The following is a 24611-nucleotide window of genomic DNA, read 5'->3' as shown; positions in this document are numbered from 1 at the left end:
GGATGAATATGTATGAACTTTCCAATTTGTAAGTCGCTCTGGATAAGAGCGTCTGCTAAATGACTTAAATGTAAATGTAAACACACACGCACACACACACACACACACCCGTTTAATTTGTATTGATGGTCTCAGATGTTTCTTGGTTTGCTCATTTTCACCTCATTCTCACCTCATTCTCACCTCATTCACACCTAGTGATGTATCTGCCTGCGATTAACACTAGGTCATAACCGTGCTCCATGGTTGACAACCGCAAGCAACTAGCAACACAGTACTGTGCTGTATATCGAGCGGACAAACAGCCATACGACCCTACTGTCACCTTTAACAATGAATTCAGTCACTGTTCATTGTTTGGCTGGTGATTTCTGTATTCCTTTTCAAGGATTAACGATTAGATCATGATAATCATCATCAAGCATTCATGCATGCTTACAGAATAATCATTTTTACATGACTGTTCTCAGAACATACATAGTTTTTGTAATTACAAATAGATTTCTTGAAATACATATTTTTTTGTCAGGAACCTTTGGGTAACACGTGATACTACACACTGGTGTCGTCGGCAGGATGATCTTTTCTTCTCTTTGACATTCAATCCCCCACATTACTCAATAATCAATCCGTCTGATTTTTTTGGCCCTAATCTGTGACCTTAACATGTTACCTTCCATGTTTTATCATGTGTCACCATATTGTGCCCACATATCTTGCCAATGACAGGCCTGCTTTAGAATTCACCAGGAAGTGATGTATTGTATCCCTCAGTTTACAATGACGCTCTTGAAATGAAGCACGAATTTAACATTGGGCTCAGCTCAGTGCTTGTAATACTCAGAACATCAGTTTGGCAGCAGCGACTGCCTGAATTCTTTGAATGCTTTTAGTTGACTGGGTTAAGCAGCTGAGAACAGCTCTTTCTCTTCCACCCATATTCTACAATATTCCCCACAGGCCAAACTAACATCTCCTGGTACTGTTAGCCCTCTTTATCCTGAGACTCCTCTGACAGAACAGACTTCAGCCTACTCAGCTACAGCGCTACTTCTCTGTGGTCTGCATCCCAAATGGCACCTTATTCCTATATAGTTCACTACTTTTGACCGGAGCCCATGGGGTTCTGGTAGTGCACTAGGTTGCCATTTGGGGCACACGATATGGCATCACCATGGAGTCAGCGGCGACATAAATACACAGGAAAGATGAGGGAGATCTGCACGTTCATCCATTATTTATGAATGTGTTTAGCAGCAAGGATATAAATGCTTCTTCCTTACTTGGCCTTTCGTACCCCATCCTCAGACTGTGGAATCTGTTCAGAGATAGAGATGGAGATGATTCTGGGTATTTCTACTTGTGGTTATTCTTTAAGTATCCAGTATGATATGGTGTTTGTATGGGCCTGGGGAACTGGTCCAATATGAAGTCAAAGATTGCAGTTATTTATGATTCAAATGATAATTTACATAATATGTATACAACTATGATTGTATATGCATGCCATGTGTTAAGAAAACATGCACAGCACAACAACTGACTTATAAGGTTAACTGTCTGAGGAACTGGTTCAACAGGGGTTAAGCTGTATGTGTGTGCATACCATACCACCAATGTAAACATGCAGTCTTTACAGCCCATACAGTAACAACAAATTGCCTTGCTTAACATGTAGCTCATGATCATGCCAGAGCCAGATGTGTTTCCAGTGACCACGGTGAAGAACAAACTGAACAGCAGGAAAAGAGGCGCAGTCCTCCAGCCTCTTGGGAAGAACCAAATCCATCTCCACACAAACTCCCCCTTAATAAGTTGGCCTGTGTGTTGTAATGGGAGAACCGCAGGTTTGGGTGTGAGTGGAGTTTGTGTGTATTTGTGTGTGTGCGAGTGCGTGAGTGCATGCGTGTGCGTGTGTGTGTGTGTTTGGAAGTTTGAGTGACAAGGTCCCGCTCTTGCCTTTTGTTTGAATTAAGAGAGGATAGACCGCAGAAGGTTTGGTATATTGAAACCTCCATTTGCATATTTGCCGGAGTTATTAAAGGGATCAGTTTTAGCCATGCAAGCCACAACAAACAGAGAGTGGGAGGACAGAGGAGCAGCATGGTTTAATATTACAGATGACACCCAGGGAACGACCTCACCCACCCCCTGCCCCAGCTCAGAGACTGATTAGAAGCTACTTAATTAGGAAAGCTTCCCATCTCTCACACTTCCCAACTTTCACACATCCCTCCCTCCCCCCCCCCCTCTCTCTCTCTCTTTCTCTCCATCCCTGCATCTCTCCACTAACTTCTCCCCTCTCTTCTCTATGTACGCCTGGAGTTTAGTCATAGATTCAATATTTACCCAGCGCTCATCCTGTACTTTTACCAGCAGTTTCTACACAAAGGACTTGTGTGTGTGTGTGTGTGTTTGGGGGGGGGGGGGGGGTATTAATCATAAAATCTGCTTGTGGCTTGAATGCAGGTGCAAACCAATAACCAACTGGCATTTAGAGGACTTTCATTAATATTTTGTCACAGATAAAATTGGATGTCTGATGTGTTTAAACACCTGGACCATGATGAGGGTTTTACATCTCCCTCTTTTGACAGCTCATAATCTTTGTGTTCAGTGAAACAGAGGTACTATTGTGTACTTGTCCAAAAACTAAATGCCTGTTTAAGTTTCCCATTGCAAAACGATTTGAATAGTTTCACTACTATGTGCTCTAATGTAACTGACCCGCTAGGGTAGGACTTGACTCGAGTGCCTTTTTGTACCTGCTGTTAGTTTTAAAGGTCAGGGGTCAACTGTCAGGGCCTATCCTCTAGAGCAGTGGTTCCCAAACTTTTTATAGTCCCGTACCCCTTCAAACATTCAACCTACAGCTGCATACCCCCTCTAGCACCAGGGTCAGCGCACTCTCATGGGAAATGACTAAGAGCTCTTATAGGACCAGGGCACAAATAATAATCAATAATTTTGCTCTTTATTTAACGATCTTATATATAAAACCTTATTTGTTAATCGAAAATGGTGAATAACTCACCACAGGTTAATGAGAAGGGTGTGCTTGAAAGGATGCACATAACTCTGCAATGCTGGGTTGTGTTGGAGAGATTCTGTCTTAAATAATTTTCCACACACAGTCTGTGCCTGTATTTAGTTTTCATGCTAGTGAGGTCCGAGAATCCACTCTCACATAGGTACGTGGTTGCAAAGGGCATCAGTGTCTTAACAGCGCAATTTGCCAAGGCAGGATACTCTGAGCACAGCCCAATCCAGAAATCTGGCAGTGGCTTCTGATTAAATTCAATTTTCACAGAACCGCTTGTAGCAATTTCGTTGAGGCTCTCTTGTTCAGATATCGGCAAGTGGACTGGAGGCAGGGCATGAAAGGGATAACGAATCCATTGAATATAGTTGCGGAGAGTCCCTGTAATCCTAGATTCAGATCGTTCAGGCGAGAAAAAACATCACCCAGATAGGCCAGTCGTGTGAGAAACTTGTCATCATGCAAGCGGTCAGACAAGTGAAAATTATGGTCAGTAAAGAAAACATTAAGCTCGTCTCTCATTTTTTTTTTTAAACGTGTCAATACTTTGCCCCTTGATAACCAGTGCATTTCTGTGTGTTGTAAAAGCATTATATGGTTGCTGCCCATATCATTGCATAGTGTAGAAAATACACAAGAGTTCAGGGGCCTTGCTTTAACAAGGTTAACCATTTTCACTGTAGTGTCCAAAACATCTTTCAAGCTATCAGGCATTCACTTGGCAGCAAGAGCCTCTCGGTGGATGCTGCAGTGTACCCAAGTGGCGTCGGGAGCAACTGCTTGCACGTTACCGCTCCATGTCACCCCGTCATGGCTTTTGTGCCATCAATAGAGATACCAACACATCTTGACCACCAAAGTCCATTTGATGTCACAAAGCTGTCCAGTACTTTAAAAAGATCCTATCCTGTTGTCCTGGTTTCCAGTGGTTTGCAGAAGAGGATGTCTTCCTTAATTGACCACCCATAAAAGTAACGGACATATACCAGGAGCTGTGCCAGGCACGCCACGTCTGTTGACTCATCCAGCTGTAACGCATGGAATTCAGTGGCTTGTATGCAAAGCAGTAATTGTTTCACAAAACCTCCTGCCATGTCACTGATGCGTCGTGAAACAGTGCTGTTTGATGGAGGCGTTGTCTGTATAGTTTTTTTGGCCTTTCCCCCCAGCATTGTCTCAGCCATGTCTGCGGCAGCAGGAAGAATTAAGTTCTCCACAATAGTATGGGGCTTGCCTGTCCTAGCCACTCGGTAGCTCACCATATAAGACACTTTTAGCCCCTTCTTATTAATGGTATCTGTTGCTTTTATACATGTCTTACTACTCGAAAGTCTTCTTCGCTCAAAAAGCTTCTGTGGCTTATTTTTCAAATTGGCATGTCTGTTGTTGTTTCCCGGGTAAGGGGGCAGTAGCACTTCGGCTGCATCAAATTCACAACTATCATTGTCTATGCTAGCTGGGCTAACAACAAATGTAGAATTACTGATGCTAGTATTGGATGTGCTCGTGGAAGCAGAACAACTTGTGTCGTTGACAGGTGCATGTGTAGTACTGCTGGTAGTAGCAGTACTACCAGTAGAGCTGGTATGTGTCTCTATGGACATGGGCCTTACTAAATGGTCTGTTTGAAAATGTGAATCAATTTTGTCATTTATTTTTTAAACATTTTTTAAAATGTATTTAAAAAAAAATGTGAATCACATTTATATTTGGTGTACCCCCGGGGGTACGCGTACCCCAGTTTGGGAATAGCTGATCTAGAGTGATGATTCTAGAGACCGTTCTCCTCAGACACCAAGGCCAGGGTTTAGCAGGTTTCTACTGGGTTTCACAGGTCAGACCCCCCAGCTGCCCCAGGGCTAGAACGCAATTACCTGTTTATAGGACACTGTTGTACCTACTGTAGCCGCATATGCTAATGCATTCCCCTTCAAGACTCCTTGTGGTCCTCTCAGTGCAGATGTTTATCAAGGAAGCTGGTTAGTCTTAACGTATATGTTTCACCCCTAAGACCTAAAACCTTATGTTACCTTCCAGAATGAATGCTTATACTAAAAGGGGAAGTTTACCTAAAATCCCACATTTCCCAAGTGATTCCATACATTGAAACTAGTTAGGTGGAGTTTGCCTTCTCCCCTTCTCACTCCCTGCAGTCTAGACCTGGAAAGCTGCAAAAATGGGTCACATGACTCGGGACGTTTCTTTGTGCACTACTAGCTCTGCTCCATTGTCAGTCAAAGAGAGACTGAGAAATCCGCAAATTCTGGACACTTTCTTTGTTTTATTGAAAGCTTATGGCCAAATGAACCCTTTTTTTATCAAAAGTATTACTTTTGATAATTCAAACAATTACTTTTCCAATTCAAACAATTGCGATTATTTTATATCATTATTTTTATGTGGCCGACTGCAACAACAGCGGAGATGGGTAACAACTGCACTTGTGCGCTCTCACGGGGCAAACTCTGTGACATATTTGGAGCTTGAAGTCACAGATGTGAGTTTTATGGGGGGAAGAAGGAGCTGGTGTAAAAGTTGAAAGACTTATCACAGGTAGCCTAAAGGTAGTTCTGAAAAGTGGAAATCTGAAGCGATGGCCGCAAGTGCAAGCTGGTGTTCGGTCCTAAGCTGCACGTTGTATAAGAAATCTAGGGAAGAAGGTATAACATTTGTCTGTTTTCCGTTGAAGGATACAGACAGATGCAGAAGCTAGTAACGATAAAAAAATGGAAATACAATGTAAACACTCCGACATCCAATCTTGCAAATCTACCTGTGTGTAGTAAGCCCTTCATCGATGATGACTACGAAAAAGTAATAATAGGAACAAAACACGGAACAAAACTCAGACACAGCTGTTCTTTCTGTATTCCCATCGACTGGACATGGTGCCATGCCAAAATACAGAGGCCTTTTTTGAGAAATGTCAAAGTGAGCGTACGGAGGTACTATGTAGTCTAATCATTGCAGTTAGAGTTGATGTTATTGTGTTGTAAGCATTGCACCATATCATGAACAGTAGACATAGCCTAGGCGCTCTATTCAAAGTTCAGGAATAACAATGTCACATAATAAGTTGAATGGACTCACTATGTGTGTAATAATAGTGTTTAACATTATTTTTAAATTACCACCTCATGTCTGTACCCCACACATAGAATGATCTGCCAGGTCCCTAAATTGAGCATTGAATTTCAAACACATGTTCAACCAAAAAGACCAACGAGGTTTTCCAATGTTTTTTTTTTTAAAGCAGACATTGAATATCCCGTTGAGCATGGGGAAGTATTTAATTACACTTTGGATGGTGTATAAAACACCCAGTCACTACAAAGATACAGGCATCCTTCCTAACTCAGTTGCCGGACAGGAAGAAAACCACTCAAGGATTTCACCATGAGGCCAATGGTGACTTTAAAACAGTAACAAAGTGGCTTTGATTGGAGAAAACTGAGGATGGATCAACAATATTGCAGTTATTTCATAATACTAACATAAATGACATAGTGAAAAGAAGGAAGCCTGTACAGAATAAAAATATTCAAAAACATGCATCCTGTTTGCAATATGGCACTAAAGTAAAACTGCAAAAAAAATGTGGCAAAGACATTTTCTTTCTGTCCTGAATACAAAGTGTTATGTTTGGGGCAAATCCAACACAACACATTACTGAGTACCACTCTTCACATTTTCAAGTATGGTGGTGGCTGCATCATGTTATGTCTATGCTTGTCATCGTCATGGACTAGGGAGTTTTTTTGTGGGGGGGGGGTAAAAATAAACAGAATAGAGCTAAGCACGGGCAAAATCCTACAGGATAACCTGGTTCAGCCTGCTTTCCAACATGCACTGGGAGTCAAATTCAGCTTTCATCAGGACAATAACCTAAAACACAAGGCCAAATATACACTGGAGTTGCTTACTATGACAACATTGAATGTTCCTGAGTGGTCTAGTTACCGTTTTAACTTAAATCGGCTTGAAAATCCATGGCAACACCTGAAAATGGCTGTCCAGCTATGATCAACAACCAACTTTACATGTTTTATGGGATATTGTTTGTAGATGGGTGAGAATAAAAATATATTTAATCAACTTTGAATTGAGTCTGTAACACAGCAAAATGTGGAATACGTCCGGGGTATGATTCATTTTCAGAATGTATTGTTCCTGTTACATTCACTATTTACAAGTCCTCGCAGTCTTCCACTTCCTGAAAACCAGTGTAGACCTTATAAGGCAATGGATGTTTTGCATGGATGGCATTTACCACGCAGCATGGGAGAGGAATCCGGACTCCTGGGCCCAGTGTCTCATCACAGAAGTCCACCTCCAAAACGATGCGATATGAGACCAGTCTGAACTTTCTGTAATGACAAATATAGATCAAAAGGAAAAGTGGATTTGAGAATCTGGAGCAGCAGTCATCTACTTCTGAAAACAGTTTCTTATTTTCTGTTCTTAGATTTTGCTGTTCAATGTGTTGGCCTATATTTCCTATATCCTACACAAATAAAAAATGCCAAAAACATTGTTATAATGTGAAAACATATCTGGACAGTGTTTAGGCTAATATGAAAACATCAACCCACTAACTATCCAGCTCATAGAGGTTTATGATAAGTGATCATTCAATAAAGCAAAGTTTTGCTACTAACTCGTTGGATAACGGTCCATTTGGCCCAGCTGGAATGGGGTTGTGTTGATGAGTTGATGTGAGAGTTGATGTGGGCAGCAAAATCCCTGTGGTCGTGAAAGCAAACTAACTGCTCCTCATCATCGATAAGTTCCTCCATATGTAATCAAATTGTCTGCAGCATAAGCATTCTTCATGAGTCGGCATTGGAGCACAGTTACCACAACTGAACCGCCAATCTGCGTTCATCCTGGGGTTGGGCCGGGGCTGTGGCCCTGCTATTGCTGCAGCCTCGGTGGCTAGAGTGGTGATGGTCATCGGAAGCTCAATTTACCTAAATTCTTCGTCAGAATAGTCAGGCTCAAATAAATATGGTTTGACGACACCATCGGCGCCCCTCCAGTATTTTCTTCATCACTCACGAGAATTTTGTCATCAGACATGTTTGTCTGGTTGTTGTTGCATCTTGTTGTGAATAAGGGCATGATGTGTAGTTTTTACGTAAAGGGATTCCCCCACGAGAGCACATAAAATCATCGCAATCGATTTAGGTGGAGAAGTACACATTTCCTGACTCATTGCCGATTGTACTTTTGATTTTTTTAAATGCTATTTCGGCTGTACGCTTTCAATAAAATAAAGAATTTGTCCACAATTAGTAGATTTCTCAATTGCTCTTTGACTGACAGTGGAGAAGAGCTAGCAGTGCACAAAGACACGTCACGAGCCACGTGAACCATTTTCGCAGCTTTCCAGTTCTAGATTGCAGGGAGAGAGAGGTGAACTCAATCTCCACCTAACTACTGTAGTTTCAATGTATGGAATCATTTGGGAAATTTGGGATTTTAGGTCAACTTCTCCTTTAAAAACTTATTCGGGATCGGTGTCCCTTCCACGGGACGGTTGAGCTAACGTAGGCTAATGCGATTAGCATGAGGTTGTAAGTAACAAGAACATTTCCCAGGACATAGACATATCTGATATTGGCAGAAAGCTTAGATTATTTTTAACCTAACTGCACTGTACAATTTACAGTAGCTATTATAGTGAAAGAATACCATGCTATTGTTTGAGGACAGTGCACAATTTTGAAAATGAAAAGTTATCAATAAACAATTTAGGCACATTTGGGCAGTCTTGATCCAAAATTTTGAACAGAAATGCAATGGTTCATTGGATCAGTCTAAGACTTTTCACATACACTGCTGCCATCTAGTGGCCAACATCTAAATTGCAGCGGGGCTGTAATAATACATTATAGCCTTTCTCTTGCATTTCAAAGATGATGGTTAAAAAAATACAAAAGAATGGTTGGTTTTTTCTTTGTATTATCTTTTACTAGATATATTGTGTTATATTCTCCTACATTTTTTTCACATTTCCATAAACTTCAAAGTGTTTCCTTTCAAATGATACCAAGAATATCTTTGCATGTCCTTGAGTGGCCCAGCCAGAGCCCGGACTTGAACCCGATCGAACATCTCTGGAGAGACCTGAAATAGCGATGCTCCCCATTCAACCTGACATAGCTTGAGGATCTGCAGAGATGAATGGGAGTCATTCCCAAGAAGACTTGAGGCTGTAATCGCTGCCAAAGGTGCTTCAAAAAAGTACTGAGTAAAGGGTCTGAATACGATGTGATATTTCAGTTTTTTATATTTTTAATACATTTCCCAAAATCTTTGAAAACCTGTTTTTGCTCTGTCATTATGTGGTATTGTGTGTAGATTGATGAGAAAATCTATTTTAGAATAAGACCGTAACGAAAGAAAATGTTGAAAAAGTCAAGGGGTTTGAATACTTACCGAATGCATTGTATATTAAACTATAATATTTCAATTGCAATTCTGTTTGGAACTATTTTCTCCAAGGTACGCATTTCATTAATTTGCCATGGGCGCAAGGATTGATTGTGCTCGACGTCTCATGTCAACACTGCTGGCCAGCTCCGACAATGTGACAGCGCTTCAGTTTTGAGCTAGATAGTACTAGCTATCTATGACTTGTCCAATATGATTTGTGAGTGTGCTGTGAGAATTTATAAAATATTGATTACTATGTACAGCTTTGTAAGGCTATAAATGACCAACCACCTAACTTTGGAGTAGTTAGGTCTATTTCCCTGCTTTTGAGAGGAGCTGGCTACTGTACCCGGAGACTTCAAGCAATTGCAATAAGCTAACATGGATTTTCCTCAAACGTCACGCAGAGACACAAACATATCTATGAGTTAATCTAAATCTCCCAGTATCCCTTTAATGTATGCTTTACAAACACAGGCTGATCAACATGCAGATGAGAGCAGTCCACTCTAAATGCAACTAAATTGAAGCCATTTAGGGTCGTTGTCATGTTGGAAGGTGAACCGTTGCCTCAGTCTGAGGTCCTGAGCGCTCTGGAGCAGGTTTTCATCAAGGATCTCTTTGTACTTTGCTCTGTTCATCTTTCCCTGCCGCTGAAAAACATCCCCACAGGATGAGGCTGCCACCACCATGCTTCACCGTAAGGATGATGCCAGGTTTTCTCCAGATGCGACACTTGGCATTCAAGCCAAATCTTGGTTTCAGCAGACCAGAGAATCTTGTTTGGCAAACTCCAAGCTGGCTGTCATGTGCTTTTTACTGAGGAGTGGCTTCCATCTGGCTACTCTACCATAAAGGTGTGATTGGTGGAGTGTTGCAGAGATGGTTGTTCTTCTGGAAGGCTCTCCCATCTCTACAGAGAAACTCTGGAGCTCTGTCAGAGTGACCATTGGGTTCTTGGTCAACTCCCTGACTAAGTCCCGTCTACACCTATTGCTCAGTTTGGCCGGGCAGCCAGCTCAAGGAAGAGTCTTGGTGGTTGCAAACTTTTTACATTTAAGAATGATGGAGGCCACTGTGTTCTTGGGGACCTTCAATGCTGCATAAAATTCTTTGTATCCTTCCCCAGACCGGTGCCTGTCTCGGAGCTGGACAGACAATTCCTTCAACCTCATGGCTTGGTTTTTGCTCTGACATGCACTGTCAACTATGGGACCTTTATATAGACCGGTTTGTGCCTTTCCAAATGATCAGGTATCAAGTTAAGACCCAAGTGCAGACTGTGTGAAGTAACAATGTTTAATGTAACAGGGGCAGGCAAACAGGTCAAGGCAGGCAGGGGTCGATAATCCAGAGTAGGAGCAAAGGTATAGGACGGCAGGCAGGCTCAGCGTCAGGCAGGCGGGCTCAGAGTCAGGACAGGCAAGGGTCAAAACCAGGAGGGCGAGAAAAGAGAAACTGGAAAAGGCAGGAGCTGAGACAAAACGCTGGTTGGCTTGAACAAACAAGACAAACTGGCACAGACAGACAGAAAACACAGGTATAAATACCCAGAGGATAAGTGGGGAAGATGGGCGACACCTGGAGGGGGTGGAGACAAGCACAAAGACAGGTGAAACAGATCAGGGCGTGACACAAATCATGTTGTTACGTACGCCTCTTGGTGGAGGGAATGCAACACCCTGCTAAAACTCAACTCTCAGTGGAGTGAAAAGGGTACAGTGGGGAGAACAAGTATTTGATACACTGCCGATTTTGCAGGTTTTCCTACTTACAAAGCATGTAGAGGTCTGTAATTTTTATCATAGGTACACTTCAACTATGAGAGACGGAATCTAAAACAAAAATCCAGAAAATCACATTGTATGATTTTTAAGTAATTAATTTGCATTTTATTGCATGACATAAGTATTTGATACATCAGAAAAGCAGAACTTAATATTTGGTACAGAAACCTTTGTTTGCAATTACAGAGATCATACGTTTCCTGTAGTTCTTGACTAGGTTTGCACACACTGCAGCAGGGATTTTGGGCCACTCCTCCCTACAGATCTTCTCCAGATCCTTCAGGTTTCGGGGCTGTCGCTGGGCAATACGGACTTTCGGCTCCCTCCAAAGATTTTCTATTGGGTTCAGGTCTGGAGACTGGCTAGGCCACTCCAGGACCTTGAGATGCTTCTTACGGAGCCACTCCTTAGTTGCCATGGCTGTGTGCTTCGTGTCGTTGTCATTCTGGAAGACCCAGCCACGACCCATCTTCAATGCTCTTACTGAGGGAAGGAGGTTGTTGGCCAAGATCTCGCGATACATGGCCCCATCCATCCTCCCCTCAATACGGTGCAGTCGTCCTGTCCCCTTTGCAGAAAAGCATCCCCAAAGAATGATGTTTCCACCTCCATGCTTCACGGTTGGGATGGTGTTCTTGGGGTTGTACTCATACTTCTTCTTCCTCCAAACACGGCGAGTAGAGTTAGACCAAAAAGCTCTATTTTTGTCTCATCAGACCACATGACCTTCTCCCATTCCTCCTCTGGATCATCCAGATGGTCATTGGCAAACTTCAGACGGGCCTGGACATGCACTGGCTTAAGCAGGGAGACCTTGCGTGCGCTGCAGGATTTTAATCCATGACGGCGTAGTGTGTTACTAATGGTTTTCTTTGAGACTGTGGTCCCAGCTCTCTTCAGGTCATTGACCAGGTCCTGCCGTGTAGTTCTGGGCTGATCCCTCACCTTCCTCATGATCATTGATGCCCCACGAGGTGAAATCTTGCATGGAGCCCCAGACCGAGGGTGATTGACCGTCATCTTGAACTTCTTCCATTTTCTAATAATTGCGCCAACAGTTGTTTCCTTCTCACCAAGCCGCTTGCCTATTGTCCTGTAGCCCATCCCAGCCTTGTGCAGGTCTACAATTTTATCCCTGATGTCCTTACACAGCTCTCTGGTCTTGGCCATTGTGGAGAGGTTGGAATCTGTTTGATTGAGTGTGTGGACAGGTGTCTTTTATACAGGTAACGAGTTCAAACAGGTGCAGTTAATACAGGTAATGAGTGGAGAACAGGAGGGCTTCTTAAAGAAAAACTAACAGGTCTGTGAGAGCCGGAATTCTTACTGGTTGGTAGGTGATCAAATACTTATGTCATGCAATAAAATGCAAATTAATTATTTAAAAATCATACAATGTGATTTTCTGGATTTTTGTTTTAGATTCCGTCTCTCACAGTTGAAGTGTACCTATGATAAAAATTACAGACCTCTACATGCTTTGTAAGTAGGAAAACCTTCAAAATCGGCAGTGTATCAAATACTTGTTCTCCCCACTGTACCTACACACTACTTACCTAATCTTAGCACCACTTGGCGCGCTAACCAAAATACAGGGGGTGGTCCGCCCAGGTCTTACCTAGTGTGCATAGACAGAGTAAATACTACTGGTTATGTATGCCCGCAGGCCTCTTGCCTAAACACTCTCAAGGTGCCCCCCCGGGAACAAATGAAACAGAATAATTCACCAAACTTAGTGAACAATTTAAATAAACCAAAAAACACTCAATCCTACGGCATACACATACCTCTGCAGGAGAGGCTACAAAATATTTACAACAGCACTTTCTGACCAACAACCAACACAGCACACAAAGAAGCTCCCTCCTAACAAAGGAACACTGGCTTTTCAAGCTACGGAAGGAGTCGGTAATTGACGAGCCAGCTGTTTCCCCTGACGAGAGGGCGGGTTCAGAGCTCCAATCTACAATGGGGCCGACCAATCGGCTGCTTGGAATCCAGGACGTCATCCGGAAATACACACATACACACATACAAACCCACAACAACACAGAAACTGGGGAACGTAACACATGTCCAATCAATTCAATTTACCACAGGTGGACTCCAACCAAGTTGTAGAAACATCTCAAGGATGATCAAAGGAAACATGATGCATTTGAGCTCAATTTCAAATCTCATGGCAAAGGGTCTGAATACATGGGGTATGAATACATGTAAATAAGAAGTTTCTGTTTATATTTTACAAATTTGCAAATATTTCTTTTGCTTTTCTTTTTCTTTTTTCTTTTTTCTTTTGCTTTGTCATTATGGGGTATTGTGTTTAGATTGGTGAGGACTTTTTTAAATTTAATACATTTTAAAATGAGGCTGTAATGTAACAAAATGTGGAAAAACTCAAGGCGTCTGAATACTTTCCGAATGTACTGTATGCTTAGAATACAATAAACAGAGTACAAGGTCCTAACCACCAAAGTTTATTTCCCTGCTTTTGAGAGGAGACTTCCAGCTATTGAGCTAAGCTAAGAATAAGCGTATGTCAATTATCTTCAAACTGCATGCAAAGACATAAAAATTATATCCGTTAGTTCATTTGACTCTGGGTAAGTAAAAAAAAAAGGCCTAATCCCAAAATCTTGCAGCATCCCTTTAAGGACTGATTGGGAAGCCACTCAGACCTAAACTGTGTTTGCTCAATCCACATACAGTCCAAAAAAACTAATAGCAAAGATAAATGTGTATGGGTTGTAAGAGAGTATAATTATGTGTGTCTCAGGCAAATTATTGGTAATGAGTCAAGAGACTGCACTCGTTCACATACATTAAATCAGCTATCATTACATACATTAAAAACCATCATTACCAAATTAGGGCTTTGATTAATCCCGTTAATGACACGGTGGAGCTCGTGGGAAAAGACACGGCCTCAGATGTCTGTTCGCCTCGCTGTGATGAAACATCGCCTGCATAAGATCTCTCTTTTCTCTCTCTCCTTGCTCTCTTCTGCGCTCTGTCCTTCTTCTCTTCTGCGCTCTCTCCCATCTCTGTCTCTCCCCCTGTATTTCCTCTCTGTACCTTTCTCTCTCTCCTCTGTTTATCTCTCTTTCTCTCTACCTCTTTTACCTCTGTCTCTCTTTCACTCTCCCCCCTCTCTCTCTCTCTCTCTCTCTCTCTCTCTCTCTCTCTCTCTCCCTCCCTCCCTCTTTCCCCTTATGGTAAAACAGGGTTGCTCTTGCACAGCACTGCCACTTGAAATGCAAACGAGGGGAATGCATGCAGCCGACTGCTAATGAGAACAGATCCCCATGATAAGGAGAGGGAGAGAGAGAAGGGAAGTGGGTGAGAGAGAGAGAGAAAGAGAGGGGGAGTCGAGAGAGAGGGGGAAAGAGAGAGGGAGGGACGGAGAGAAAGAGACAGATCAGGAAAAAGCAAGAGTGCGAGCAATAGAGAAAAAGCGAGGGATCGGGCGAGAAAAGTAAAGCGAAAGAGGGAGAGACGGTTAATAAATGGGTGAATACATTAAAAAGGTGAGGGAGAGAGGAGATCTGAACGGAGGATAAGAAGCGGCAGAAGGAACTGTGATGTCCCCAATTAGGAGTGGTGTCACCCCCTGTCTGGGCCTCAGTAATAAAGCCCTCACTCTGTATTCTCCCTCACATGGGTCCCTCCCTTACACTCTGTTAACATTCTAATGTCCTGGCTGAGGAGCCCCACATTAATTACCTGGCCGTTTCGATGAACCCCTCAATCTCCTTCATGTTTGCCTTAAAATGGAAATCTGAGCTCTGGATTAGGACCGTTACATTAGAAACATAAGTACTATTTACCCAACTAGCAAGCATATGTAGCCTATTAATACCGTGCGATGCAGCTGGTGCGGTCTTTCCTTCTTTCCTTATTGACTGTTTGGATATAGCCCCAATAAAAAGGTTACTATGATGTGATCCCTGTGATATTCCATATGTTCTGTCTCTTTCTGGCCCTCTAATAGACAGCCTACTGTTTGAAAGAGGCCATGCTATGTTTCACTTTTTTACAGGTATTTTAAATGTATGCACATCCCCTCCAATCAATTCTTAACAGGCAGATCCAGTGATTTAAGGCAATGTCCCAAAACAATTTCTGCTAACATGGTCACTTATAATAAGAATAAAAACCGTATTGAAAGGCATGTCTGTGTATGAAAAGTCTATATTTCTTGGCTTTTATTTCTCTGTCTATCTCTGTCTCTCTATTTGTCTCTTTCTGGCATTTCTCTGTGGAGAACAATCGTCTTGTTCTGTGGTCTCTTTACGTATCATAGTAGATAGGAAATTGCACCGGAATGGACATTCTTTAGATACACTGACTCCAAATTGACAACTTTCATCTGGTAGAAACCACGGTTGCTGTATTGTTTTCAGAATGTAGTGAACCCAAAAAGAAAGGGTAACCCATTTTGGTGTGTGTATGTGTGTGTATGTGGCTGTGTGTGTGTGTGTGTGTGTTCATTCGTTCGTGCACGAGCGTGTGTGTCACCAGAGACGTGTTCTTTGGGTGGTAATATACAAGAGAAGAACCTAGATAAAGGGGAAAGATTACATTTGTCCCCCTGTGCAGCGGTGCAGAGCTGCCTGTGATAGGAGGCTGAGAGAGGAGAGAGTCAGAGAGAATGTAATGGTTGTATTACTGCATTCCACCATGCATTATTAATGTTAACGTGATCAGGACAGGTGGACAAACCCAGGAGAGATATCACTGCTTAATGAAAATACCTCGTTCTTTTCTCTCTCTTTCTTTCTTTCTCTCTCTGTCTCTTTTTCTTTTGCTCCCCTGCTTTCTCTCTCTTTCTCTCTGTATATCTCTTGTTATATCTCTCACTTTATATCTCTCTCCCTCTGGAACAGGCCGTAGCAGCTGTTATTGTTGCATTGAGAGGTGTTAGCTCCTGTGCCACAGTGGGTAAGGTAGCCCCTCTATTTAATTTACAAATAACATAGCCTCTCCTAATTGACTCTGTTCATAGACCAGCCATGTGTCAGCGCTGTGGTCGCGCCTGTCTACATTTTAAATGAGGAGGTAAATAGGTTTTAGTGCTACATGGATAATTTGTATTTCCAGTCAGTCGGAGCATATCAAAATTGTCAGTCGATAAATTACCCCGATAACTGGTTTTTGATATATAGAAATTTGCATATCCTTTCCAGGAATTGAAATGATGAAATGATGAGTCTTTGACATCTTTCTGGGCAATAAGATGAACACCCATTAGTTAAAGGATACCGGCATAGACATAAATTAAAACATCATGTTGACACACAAGCCCCCCTCCACACAAAAAAAGGTACCATACAGCCACTTAAATTGGAATGATTTGGTTGAATGCCAGATTTATTTTGCAGTGGGGGGGGGTTGTGGCAGTTGGGAAAGCGTATCTCTTTGGGAAAACATAGGGTCTAGCAAAACAGTATCAAACACATGGCCAGCAGAATGCTCTTCGACTATTAGAGCTGTATTTTATAATGCAGTGTATAACGTTATGCATTTTGTATGGAGTGTGCACTAAGTTATCGCTGCTCACATTCCGGTAGACTGAGACCTGAGTTTTCCTCCATCTCGGCAAGAACTGGCTAGATGAGGAAACTTTGAGCTGCTCTTTTATAAATATAAAATCAAATCAGAGATTATTTGTTTTATTTGCACTATTATCACCAATATAATGTACCAAATATACACTATTCAGAACATACACAATTCAGACACATCAAACTATGTCCAAATGTACGCTATTCATACACATCGAATTCAATCCAAACACACAATATTCAAATGTATTAAACTATAAAAAAGAAAACATCCTTTTCTCCCACGCAAAGGCCCTATCTATGCTCTTTTTGAACAGATTCTATGTTGAGCTGAGGTAGCACACAGTCTTTTCAGTCTAACACACTCTACAGTGCATCTGTTATATTTTCTGGTGTTTTAGAGGAGATTCAAATATACAAGGTAACACACTAAAAACCTACTTGACTTCTTTATGAATCAGTGTAAACAATGATTTTACTTAGGAGAACATTGAGTCAGTCTGGTGTCCTTCTTCATGTCTAGAACGGTTCTGAGGCATTCCAAGTCCACTATAATACGCTATAATACGTTTTAAGTCCTTTACTGCCCCCTGCTGTGATGTGGTGGTATTACAGGGATACATCAGAGCAGCTGACAGTGGCTGTATGGCAGGCAGGTGGCTCCTGTGGGAAATGCACACCTCAGTGAATACAGATCCATTGTAGCTCTAAGAGCACTGATCTAAAGAAGGAATGAAATATATGCTTGTCGGTAATCAAAAAGCAATTTTACTGGCTTAGAGATGGACACAGATGGGTTTTGTCAGTTTCCATTATTTCATTGAAAGCATAAAGCATAAAGGTATGATTGTGCTACACAACAGTTCTCCTGTCCCTGCATGCACGCCCATGTGTATTATTTGAGGGAGTAGGCCTTTACACAAATGTGTGAGTTTAGGAACCAGTAAAATATTTGACAAAATAATTGAGCACACTAACATGCACACGTACACACACATACACACACACACACATATATATACAGTTGAAGCCGGAAGTTTACATACACCTTAGCCAAGTACATTTAAACTCAGTTTTTCACAATTCCTGACATTTAATACTAGTAAAAATTCCCTGTCTTAGGTCAGATATGATCACCACTTTAGTTTAAGAATGTGAAATGTCAGAATAATAGTATGGATAATTATTTATTTCAGCTTTAATTTCTTTCATCACATTCCCAGTGGGTCAGAAGTTTACATACACTCAATTAATATTTGGTAACATTGCCTTTAAATTGTTTACCTTGGGTCAAAGCCTTCCACAAGCTTCCCACAATAGTTTGGGTGAATTTTGGCCCATTCCTCCTGACAGAGCTGGTGTAACTGAGTCAGGTTTGTAGGCCTCCTTGCTCGCACAAGCTTTTTCAGTTCTGCCCACACATTTTCTATAGGATTGGGGCCAGGGCTTTGTGATGGCCACTCCAATACTTAAGCCATTTTGCCACAACTTTGGAAGTATGCTTGGAGTCATTGTTCATTTGGAAGACCCATTTGCGATCAAGCTTCAACTTCCTGACTGATGTCTTGAGATGTTGCTTCAATATATCCACATAAATTTCCTTCCTCGTGATGCCATCTATTTTGTGAAGTGCACCAGTCCCTCCTGCAGCAAAGTACCCCCACAACACGATGCTGCAACCCCCATGCTTCACGGTTGGGATGGTGTTCTCCGGCTTGCAAGCCTCCCCTTTTTTCCTCCAAACATAACGATGGTCATTATGGCCAAACAGTTCTATTTTTGTTTCATCAGACCAGAGGACATTTCTCCAAAAAGTACGATCTTTGTCCCCATGTGCAGCTGCAAACTGTAGTCTGGCTTTTTTAGGCCGGTTTTGGAGCAGAGGCTTCTTCCTTGCTGAGCGGCCTTTCAGGTTATGTCGATATAGGACACGTTTTACTGTGGATATAGATACTTTTGTACCTGTTTCCTCCAGCATCTTCACAAGGTCCTTTGCTGTTGTTCTGGGATTGATTTGTACTTTTCGCACCAAAGTACGTTCATCTCTAGGAGACAGAACACGTCTCCTTCCTGAGCGGTATGATGGCTGCGTGGTCCCATGGTGTTTATACTTCCGCACTATTGTTTGTACAGATGAACGTGGTACCTTCAGGCGTTTGGAAATTGCTCCCAAAGATGAACCAGACTTGTGGAGGTCTACAATTTTTTTTCTGAGGTCTTGGCTGATTTCCTTTGATTTTCCTATGATGTCAAGCAAAGAAGCACTGAGTTTGAAGGTAGGCCTTGAAATACATCCACAGGTACACGCCCAATTGACTCAAATCATGTCAATTAGCCTATCAGAAGCTTCTAAAGCCATGACATCATTTTCTGGAATTTTCCAAGCTGCTTAAAGATACAGTCAACTTAGTGTATGTAAACTTCTGACCCACTGAATTGTGATACGGTGAATTCTAAGTGAAATCATCTATCTGTGAACAATTGTTGGAAAAATGACTTGTGTCATGCACAAAGTAGATGTCCTAACCGACTTGCTAAAACTATAGGTTGTTTACAAAAAATTTGTGGAGTGGTTGAAAAACGAGTTTTAATGACTCCAACCTAAGTGTATGTAAACTTCCGACTTCAACTGTATATATGTATATATACACTGAGTATACAAAACATTAGGAACACAATCCTAATATTACAAAGACCGCCTCTGCCTGCCCTTGACCTGTCGTTTGCCTGCCCCCTGTTTTATAAATAAACGTCTGTTATTCAAACTGTCTGCATCTGGGTCTTATCCTGAGCCGTTATAATACGAACTGCCCATGACCCAGCAGACTCGGACCAGCTCCGCTATGCCGTCTCCTCCCAAGGAGCCACCATTGGAAGGCACGAGGAGTTTCTTCGCGGTGTTATGGAAGGTTTCCAGACCTTGGCAGAACGCCATGGCAGCGCGTTGAATACATTGCTGGAGAAATTCTGCGGGCTGTCTATTAGACAGCCTACCACGACAGTAAACCTCCCAGTCCCTCAGGAACCCGGCTGTCAGCAGCATGCCATCCTGGCTTCCCAAGAACCCCGCTTACCTCCCACACTTCGCTGGAGAGTCGGAAACCTGTCAGGTGTTTCTCTCTGTTCCCTCATCTTCGAGCTACAGCCTTCAACACGGGCAGCGAACACTACAAATATCTTGTTATGCCATTTGGTCTGACCAACGCTCCAGCTGTGTTCCAGGCCCTGGTTAACAACGTTCTCCGCAATATGTTGAACCGGTTCGTGTTCGTCAAGAGTGCAGCTGCAACGTTTCCTGGGATTTGTCTATTTCTATCGCAGCTTTATCCAGGGTGACAGCACTCTGGCTTCCCCCCTTTCTGCGCTCACCTCTCCCAAGGTTCCATTCATGTTGTCCCCAGCTGCTGACCAGGCGTTCCTGGACCTCAAGCACCGCTTCACCACAGCTCCCATATTAGTCCATCCTGACCCGTCCCGTCATGGTGAAGGCTGATGCTTCGGATGTCGCACTGTCCCAGCGTTCTGCCCTGGACCTTAATCTGCATCTCTGCGCCTTCTTCTCCCATTGTCTTAACGCCACGGAGAGGAATTGTGTGCTTCTCGCAGTGAAGATGACGTTGGAGTGGAGGCACTGGTTGGAGGGGGCGGAACATCCTTTCATTGTGTGGACGGATCACAAGAACCTGGAATATCTCCGCACCGCCAAGCGTCTCAATTTTAGGCAAGCTCGGTGGACCCTGTTTTTCACAGTTCAACTTCTCCCTCTCCTACCCCCCCACGGTCCAAGAACGTTAAGCCGGGTGCACTTTCACGCCGCTATAGCCCCGTGGCTACACCCTCGGACCCCGAGACCATCCTTCCTACCTCGTGTCTGGTAGCGGCACTCATCTAGGGAATAGAGAACCAGGTTCGTGAGGCACAGCGTCCCCAACCGAACCCCGGGAGGGGGCCCGATAACCGGATGTTTGTTCCAGACGCTGTACGCACCTTGGTCCTGGAGTGAGCTCACTCCTCCAGGCTTGCCTGTCACACGGGTTCCCGTCGAACCCTGGCCTTTGTGCGACATCGCTTTTGGTGGCCCACCATGCTCCCTGACGTTTCCGTGTTCGTCGCCGCCTGCATTATCTGTGCGCAGAATAAGACTCCTCAGCAAGCTCCGGCGGGCATCCTTCAACCACTTCCTGTCCTTGTCACATATATCCCTGGACTTCGTCAATGGTTACCCCCCGTCTGATGGCAACACCATTATCCTTACAGTGGGTGACCGGTTTTCCAAAGACGGCCATTTTATTCCTCTCCCCAAGCTACCCTCAGCCTAGGAGACTGCCCAGCTCATGGTGCAGCATGTCTTCCGGATCCAAGGACATCCGGTGGACATGATCTCCAACGAGTTTCCTCAGGTGTCGTTCTGGAAGGAGTTCTGCACGCTCATTGGGTTCCACCCTCAGTCTGACGGCCAGTCGGAGCGAGCCAATCAGGACCTGGAGACGACTCTTCATTGCCTTGTCTCTGTTCGTCCGTCGCTGTCGCCGTAAGACTACCTCCAGGTATCGACAACATGCGGACCACCACCGGACCCCGGCTCCCCGTTATCATCTCGGGCAGAGGGTATGGCTGTCCACTCGGGATCTACCCCTCCGGGTGGAGTCCCGCAACCTTTCCCCACATTTTATCGGGCCTTTCCCCATCTCCAAGATTCTTAGCCCCTCTGCTGTTCGTCTTCTGTTTCCCCGTACCCTCCGTATACACCCCACTTTTCATGTGTCTAGAATTAAACCTGTCTCACAGCCCTTTGTCTCCTGTTTCCAGGCCCACCCCTCTCCCCCATCTCATTGGCTGCCAAGGACGTGGTGAGGCGCGTCCTGAAGGTTCGGCCATGAGGCAAGTGATTTTAGTACGTGGTTGACTGGGAGGGTTATGACCCGGGGGATGGGTGCTAAGGGGGGGCGATACTGTCACACCCTGATCTCTTTCACCTGTCTTTGTGCTTGTCTCCACCCCCCTCCAGGTGTCGCCCATCTTCCCCATTATCCCCTGTGCATGTGTACCTATGTTCTCTGTTGCCAGTTTGTCTTGTCTCGTCAAGTCTACCAGCTTGTTTTTCATATAACTGTTTTCTTGAGCCCGTTTTCTAGTTATCCCGGTATTTGATCATTCTGCCTGTAATGACCCTGAGCCTGCCTGCCTGCCGTTCTGTACTTTTTGACACTGCCCTGTATTACTGACCTCTTCCTGACCTGACCATGAGACTCCCTTCCGCTCTGTACCTTACGGACTCTGCCTGGACTACCGCCTCTGCCTACCCTTGACCTGTCGTTTGCCTGCCCCCTGTTTTATAAGTAAACGTCTGTTATTCGAACTGTCTGCATCTGGGTCTTATCCTGAGCCGTGGTATCCTGTTTCCATTAAGGTACTAAACTAAAACTGCAAAGAATGTGGCAAAGTAATGAACTTTACATCCTGAATACAAAGCATTATGTTTGGGGCAAATCCAGCAAAACACTGAGTAACCCTCTTCATATTTTCATGCATGGTGGTAGGTGCTCCATGTTATGGGTATGATTTTAATTGGCAAAGACTAGGGACATTTTTGGGATAGAAATAAATGGTTTCTAGGCAAATTCCTAGAGGAAAACCTAGTTCAGAATGCTTTCCAACAGACACTGGGAGACAAATTCACCTTTCAGCAGGACAATAACCTAAAACACAAGGACAAATATACACTGGAGTTGCTTATCAAGATGACATTGATTTGTGCCTGAGTGCCCTAGTTACAGTTATTCAAATCAGCTTGAAAAGGACTGTCTAGCAATGATCAATAACCAACTTCACAGATCGTGAATAATTTTTAAAAGAATAATGTGCAAATATTGTACAATCCAGGTGTGAAAAGCTCTTAGACTTACCCAGAAAGATTCTAAGCTGGGATCGCTGCCAAGGTGATTCTAACATGTATTGACTCAGGGGTGTGAATACTTATGTAAGGGATGGATTGACATTTAAAGAGTGGTTACCTGGAGGGAAATGGCGGAAGGTCATGCTTTTTCAATTTCCGTCAAGGGGAGGTTTAAGTAAAAATAAAAAATATATAGTCCAGGGGAGGGTCATGTAATTTGTAATTGAAATTTTTCAAAATTCAATTTTCAATATTTCACAGTGTTTTAGAATGAGTTGCTTATTAGGCTATATATCGATATGTGCCCAAAGGCATCTCTCATCGCTGATTCTCTGCTGTGCTCCCAATATCAAGTGGGCATAAGCTATTTAGTGTGGTTTCAATCAAATGATCCATAGCCTATATGCTACTGTATATAGCATGCGATGTGCATGCTCGAAGAATCACAGACCAAAGTTATATTTCTAAGATAGCTGCGGGGATGTTCTAAATATAGGCTGCATTACACACTGCAATGGCTGTTCCAACCCTGAACCTCGGCCTGCTCTGCTCTTGCTGGTCAAACACATTTTGTGTGCTGCATAACCAATGGCTGTGCTGTGTTGGCCTACGTTGGCAGTTCAGAAGGAGAGTCAAAGGCTTCTTCCGAATATTTTTATTTATTAGGTCTAGTCCAAAAAAAGCCACAAAATATTGCGCACGAACTAGCCTATAGACTATAGCCTATGTTCTGTTCAGTTTGAGAAGGAGAGCTTGAAGAGGAGGACCAGGGGTCAACTTTGATAGCTTGCTACAACAATAATTTATGTAATTAAAACAATATGTTTCTTGCCCATGATGTATTTATCAGAGTTATTGACCTCACAATATGCCAGATTCGAGTGACGTACATTGTGGTGCTAAAACTTCAAGCAGCAGCCACGGCATGTGCAATTGGAAATGGACAGCTTATGGTGCTGAAAGTAGGCCCATTTAATTAGACTTTACTAACAACAAGAGGGCTTTGTGTTGGAGCCTATTTCTTCCTATTTAAAATAAGAGGTAGGCCTACCTGTTTGACAACCGAAATTAGGCTATAGGCTGCTATATCCATAGATGTGTAGGACAATTCCTCCATCCACCATGTACTCTTTAAAAAGCCCACCTCCGTGTCAGTGAAGGGCTGTTAATTACTTGCGAACAGGGACAGTTTTGTTGCAAACAAGACACACGGATTTGGCATTGGAGAAATATGAACACATAGGTCTATCTCTTTGTCCTTTCTTAGCTTGTAATTTCGGTAATTTGTGTGGTATTAAGAAATATTCTGCTAATATGTAAAATTAAATAGAATTGCATGAAATGTTTATAAAAGGCTTTTCTTTTCTCGTGCCTGCAAATACAATAATAGATTCAAGCAATGCTTTTACTATAAAGGCAATATTTCCACCTCTTCTCTTGTCCCCGGTGGTCTGCGAACCCACAACCTTCTGGCCCGCAGCCTTGTGCACTATCAAAATTAATACAATACCATACAATGGTTTTATAATGAAGAACACTATGTACAACTGCATATCTAAGGTTCTGGTCCAAGAAGTGAGGGTGAAAGGTACACATGTTCTCTGCTATCCACTTTGTTTAAATCATTATTTTGGGTATAGGGGAGGGTCACGTGTTTGTTTTTTTCAAGCGTTCAGGGAGGGTTCAGGGAAAGTATATTTGCTGAAGGGAGGGCCATCCATTTTCATTTCAGAGAGGTCTGATTTCTCCATGTAACCCTTATTATATAAATAATGTTCACTCTCTATATGACATATCTGTATTTCATATTCAATAAATTTGCAAAAAAATCCCAAAAGATGATTTGCCTTTTCATTATGGGATATTGTGTGTGGATGGGAGAATTG

General features: G+C 43.0%; 1 long non-coding RNA gene across 1 annotated transcript; it reads right to left on the bottom strand.

Moving 5' to 3' along the window:
* Positions 1–6311: 6311 nt before the first annotated feature.
* Positions 6312–14399, bottom strand: LOC139577836 (uncharacterized). Its single transcript, XR_011675427.1, has 2 exons — positions 14129–14399; positions 6312–7407 (listed from the first exon to the last, which is right to left on the bottom strand). It is a non-coding gene; the product is annotated as an uncharacterized lncRNA (long non-coding RNA).
* Between the last annotated feature and the right edge of the window lie 10212 nt (positions 14400–24611).

Source organism: Salvelinus alpinus, chromosome 6 (assembly GCF_045679555.1).
Source record: "Salvelinus alpinus chromosome 6, SLU_Salpinus.1, whole genome shotgun sequence".
Lineage (NCBI taxonomy): Eukaryota > Metazoa > Chordata > Actinopteri > Salmoniformes > Salmonidae > Salvelinus > Salvelinus alpinus.
Note: the sequence above shows the minus strand (reverse complement) of the source record. Positions and strands in the feature narration are given on the sequence as shown.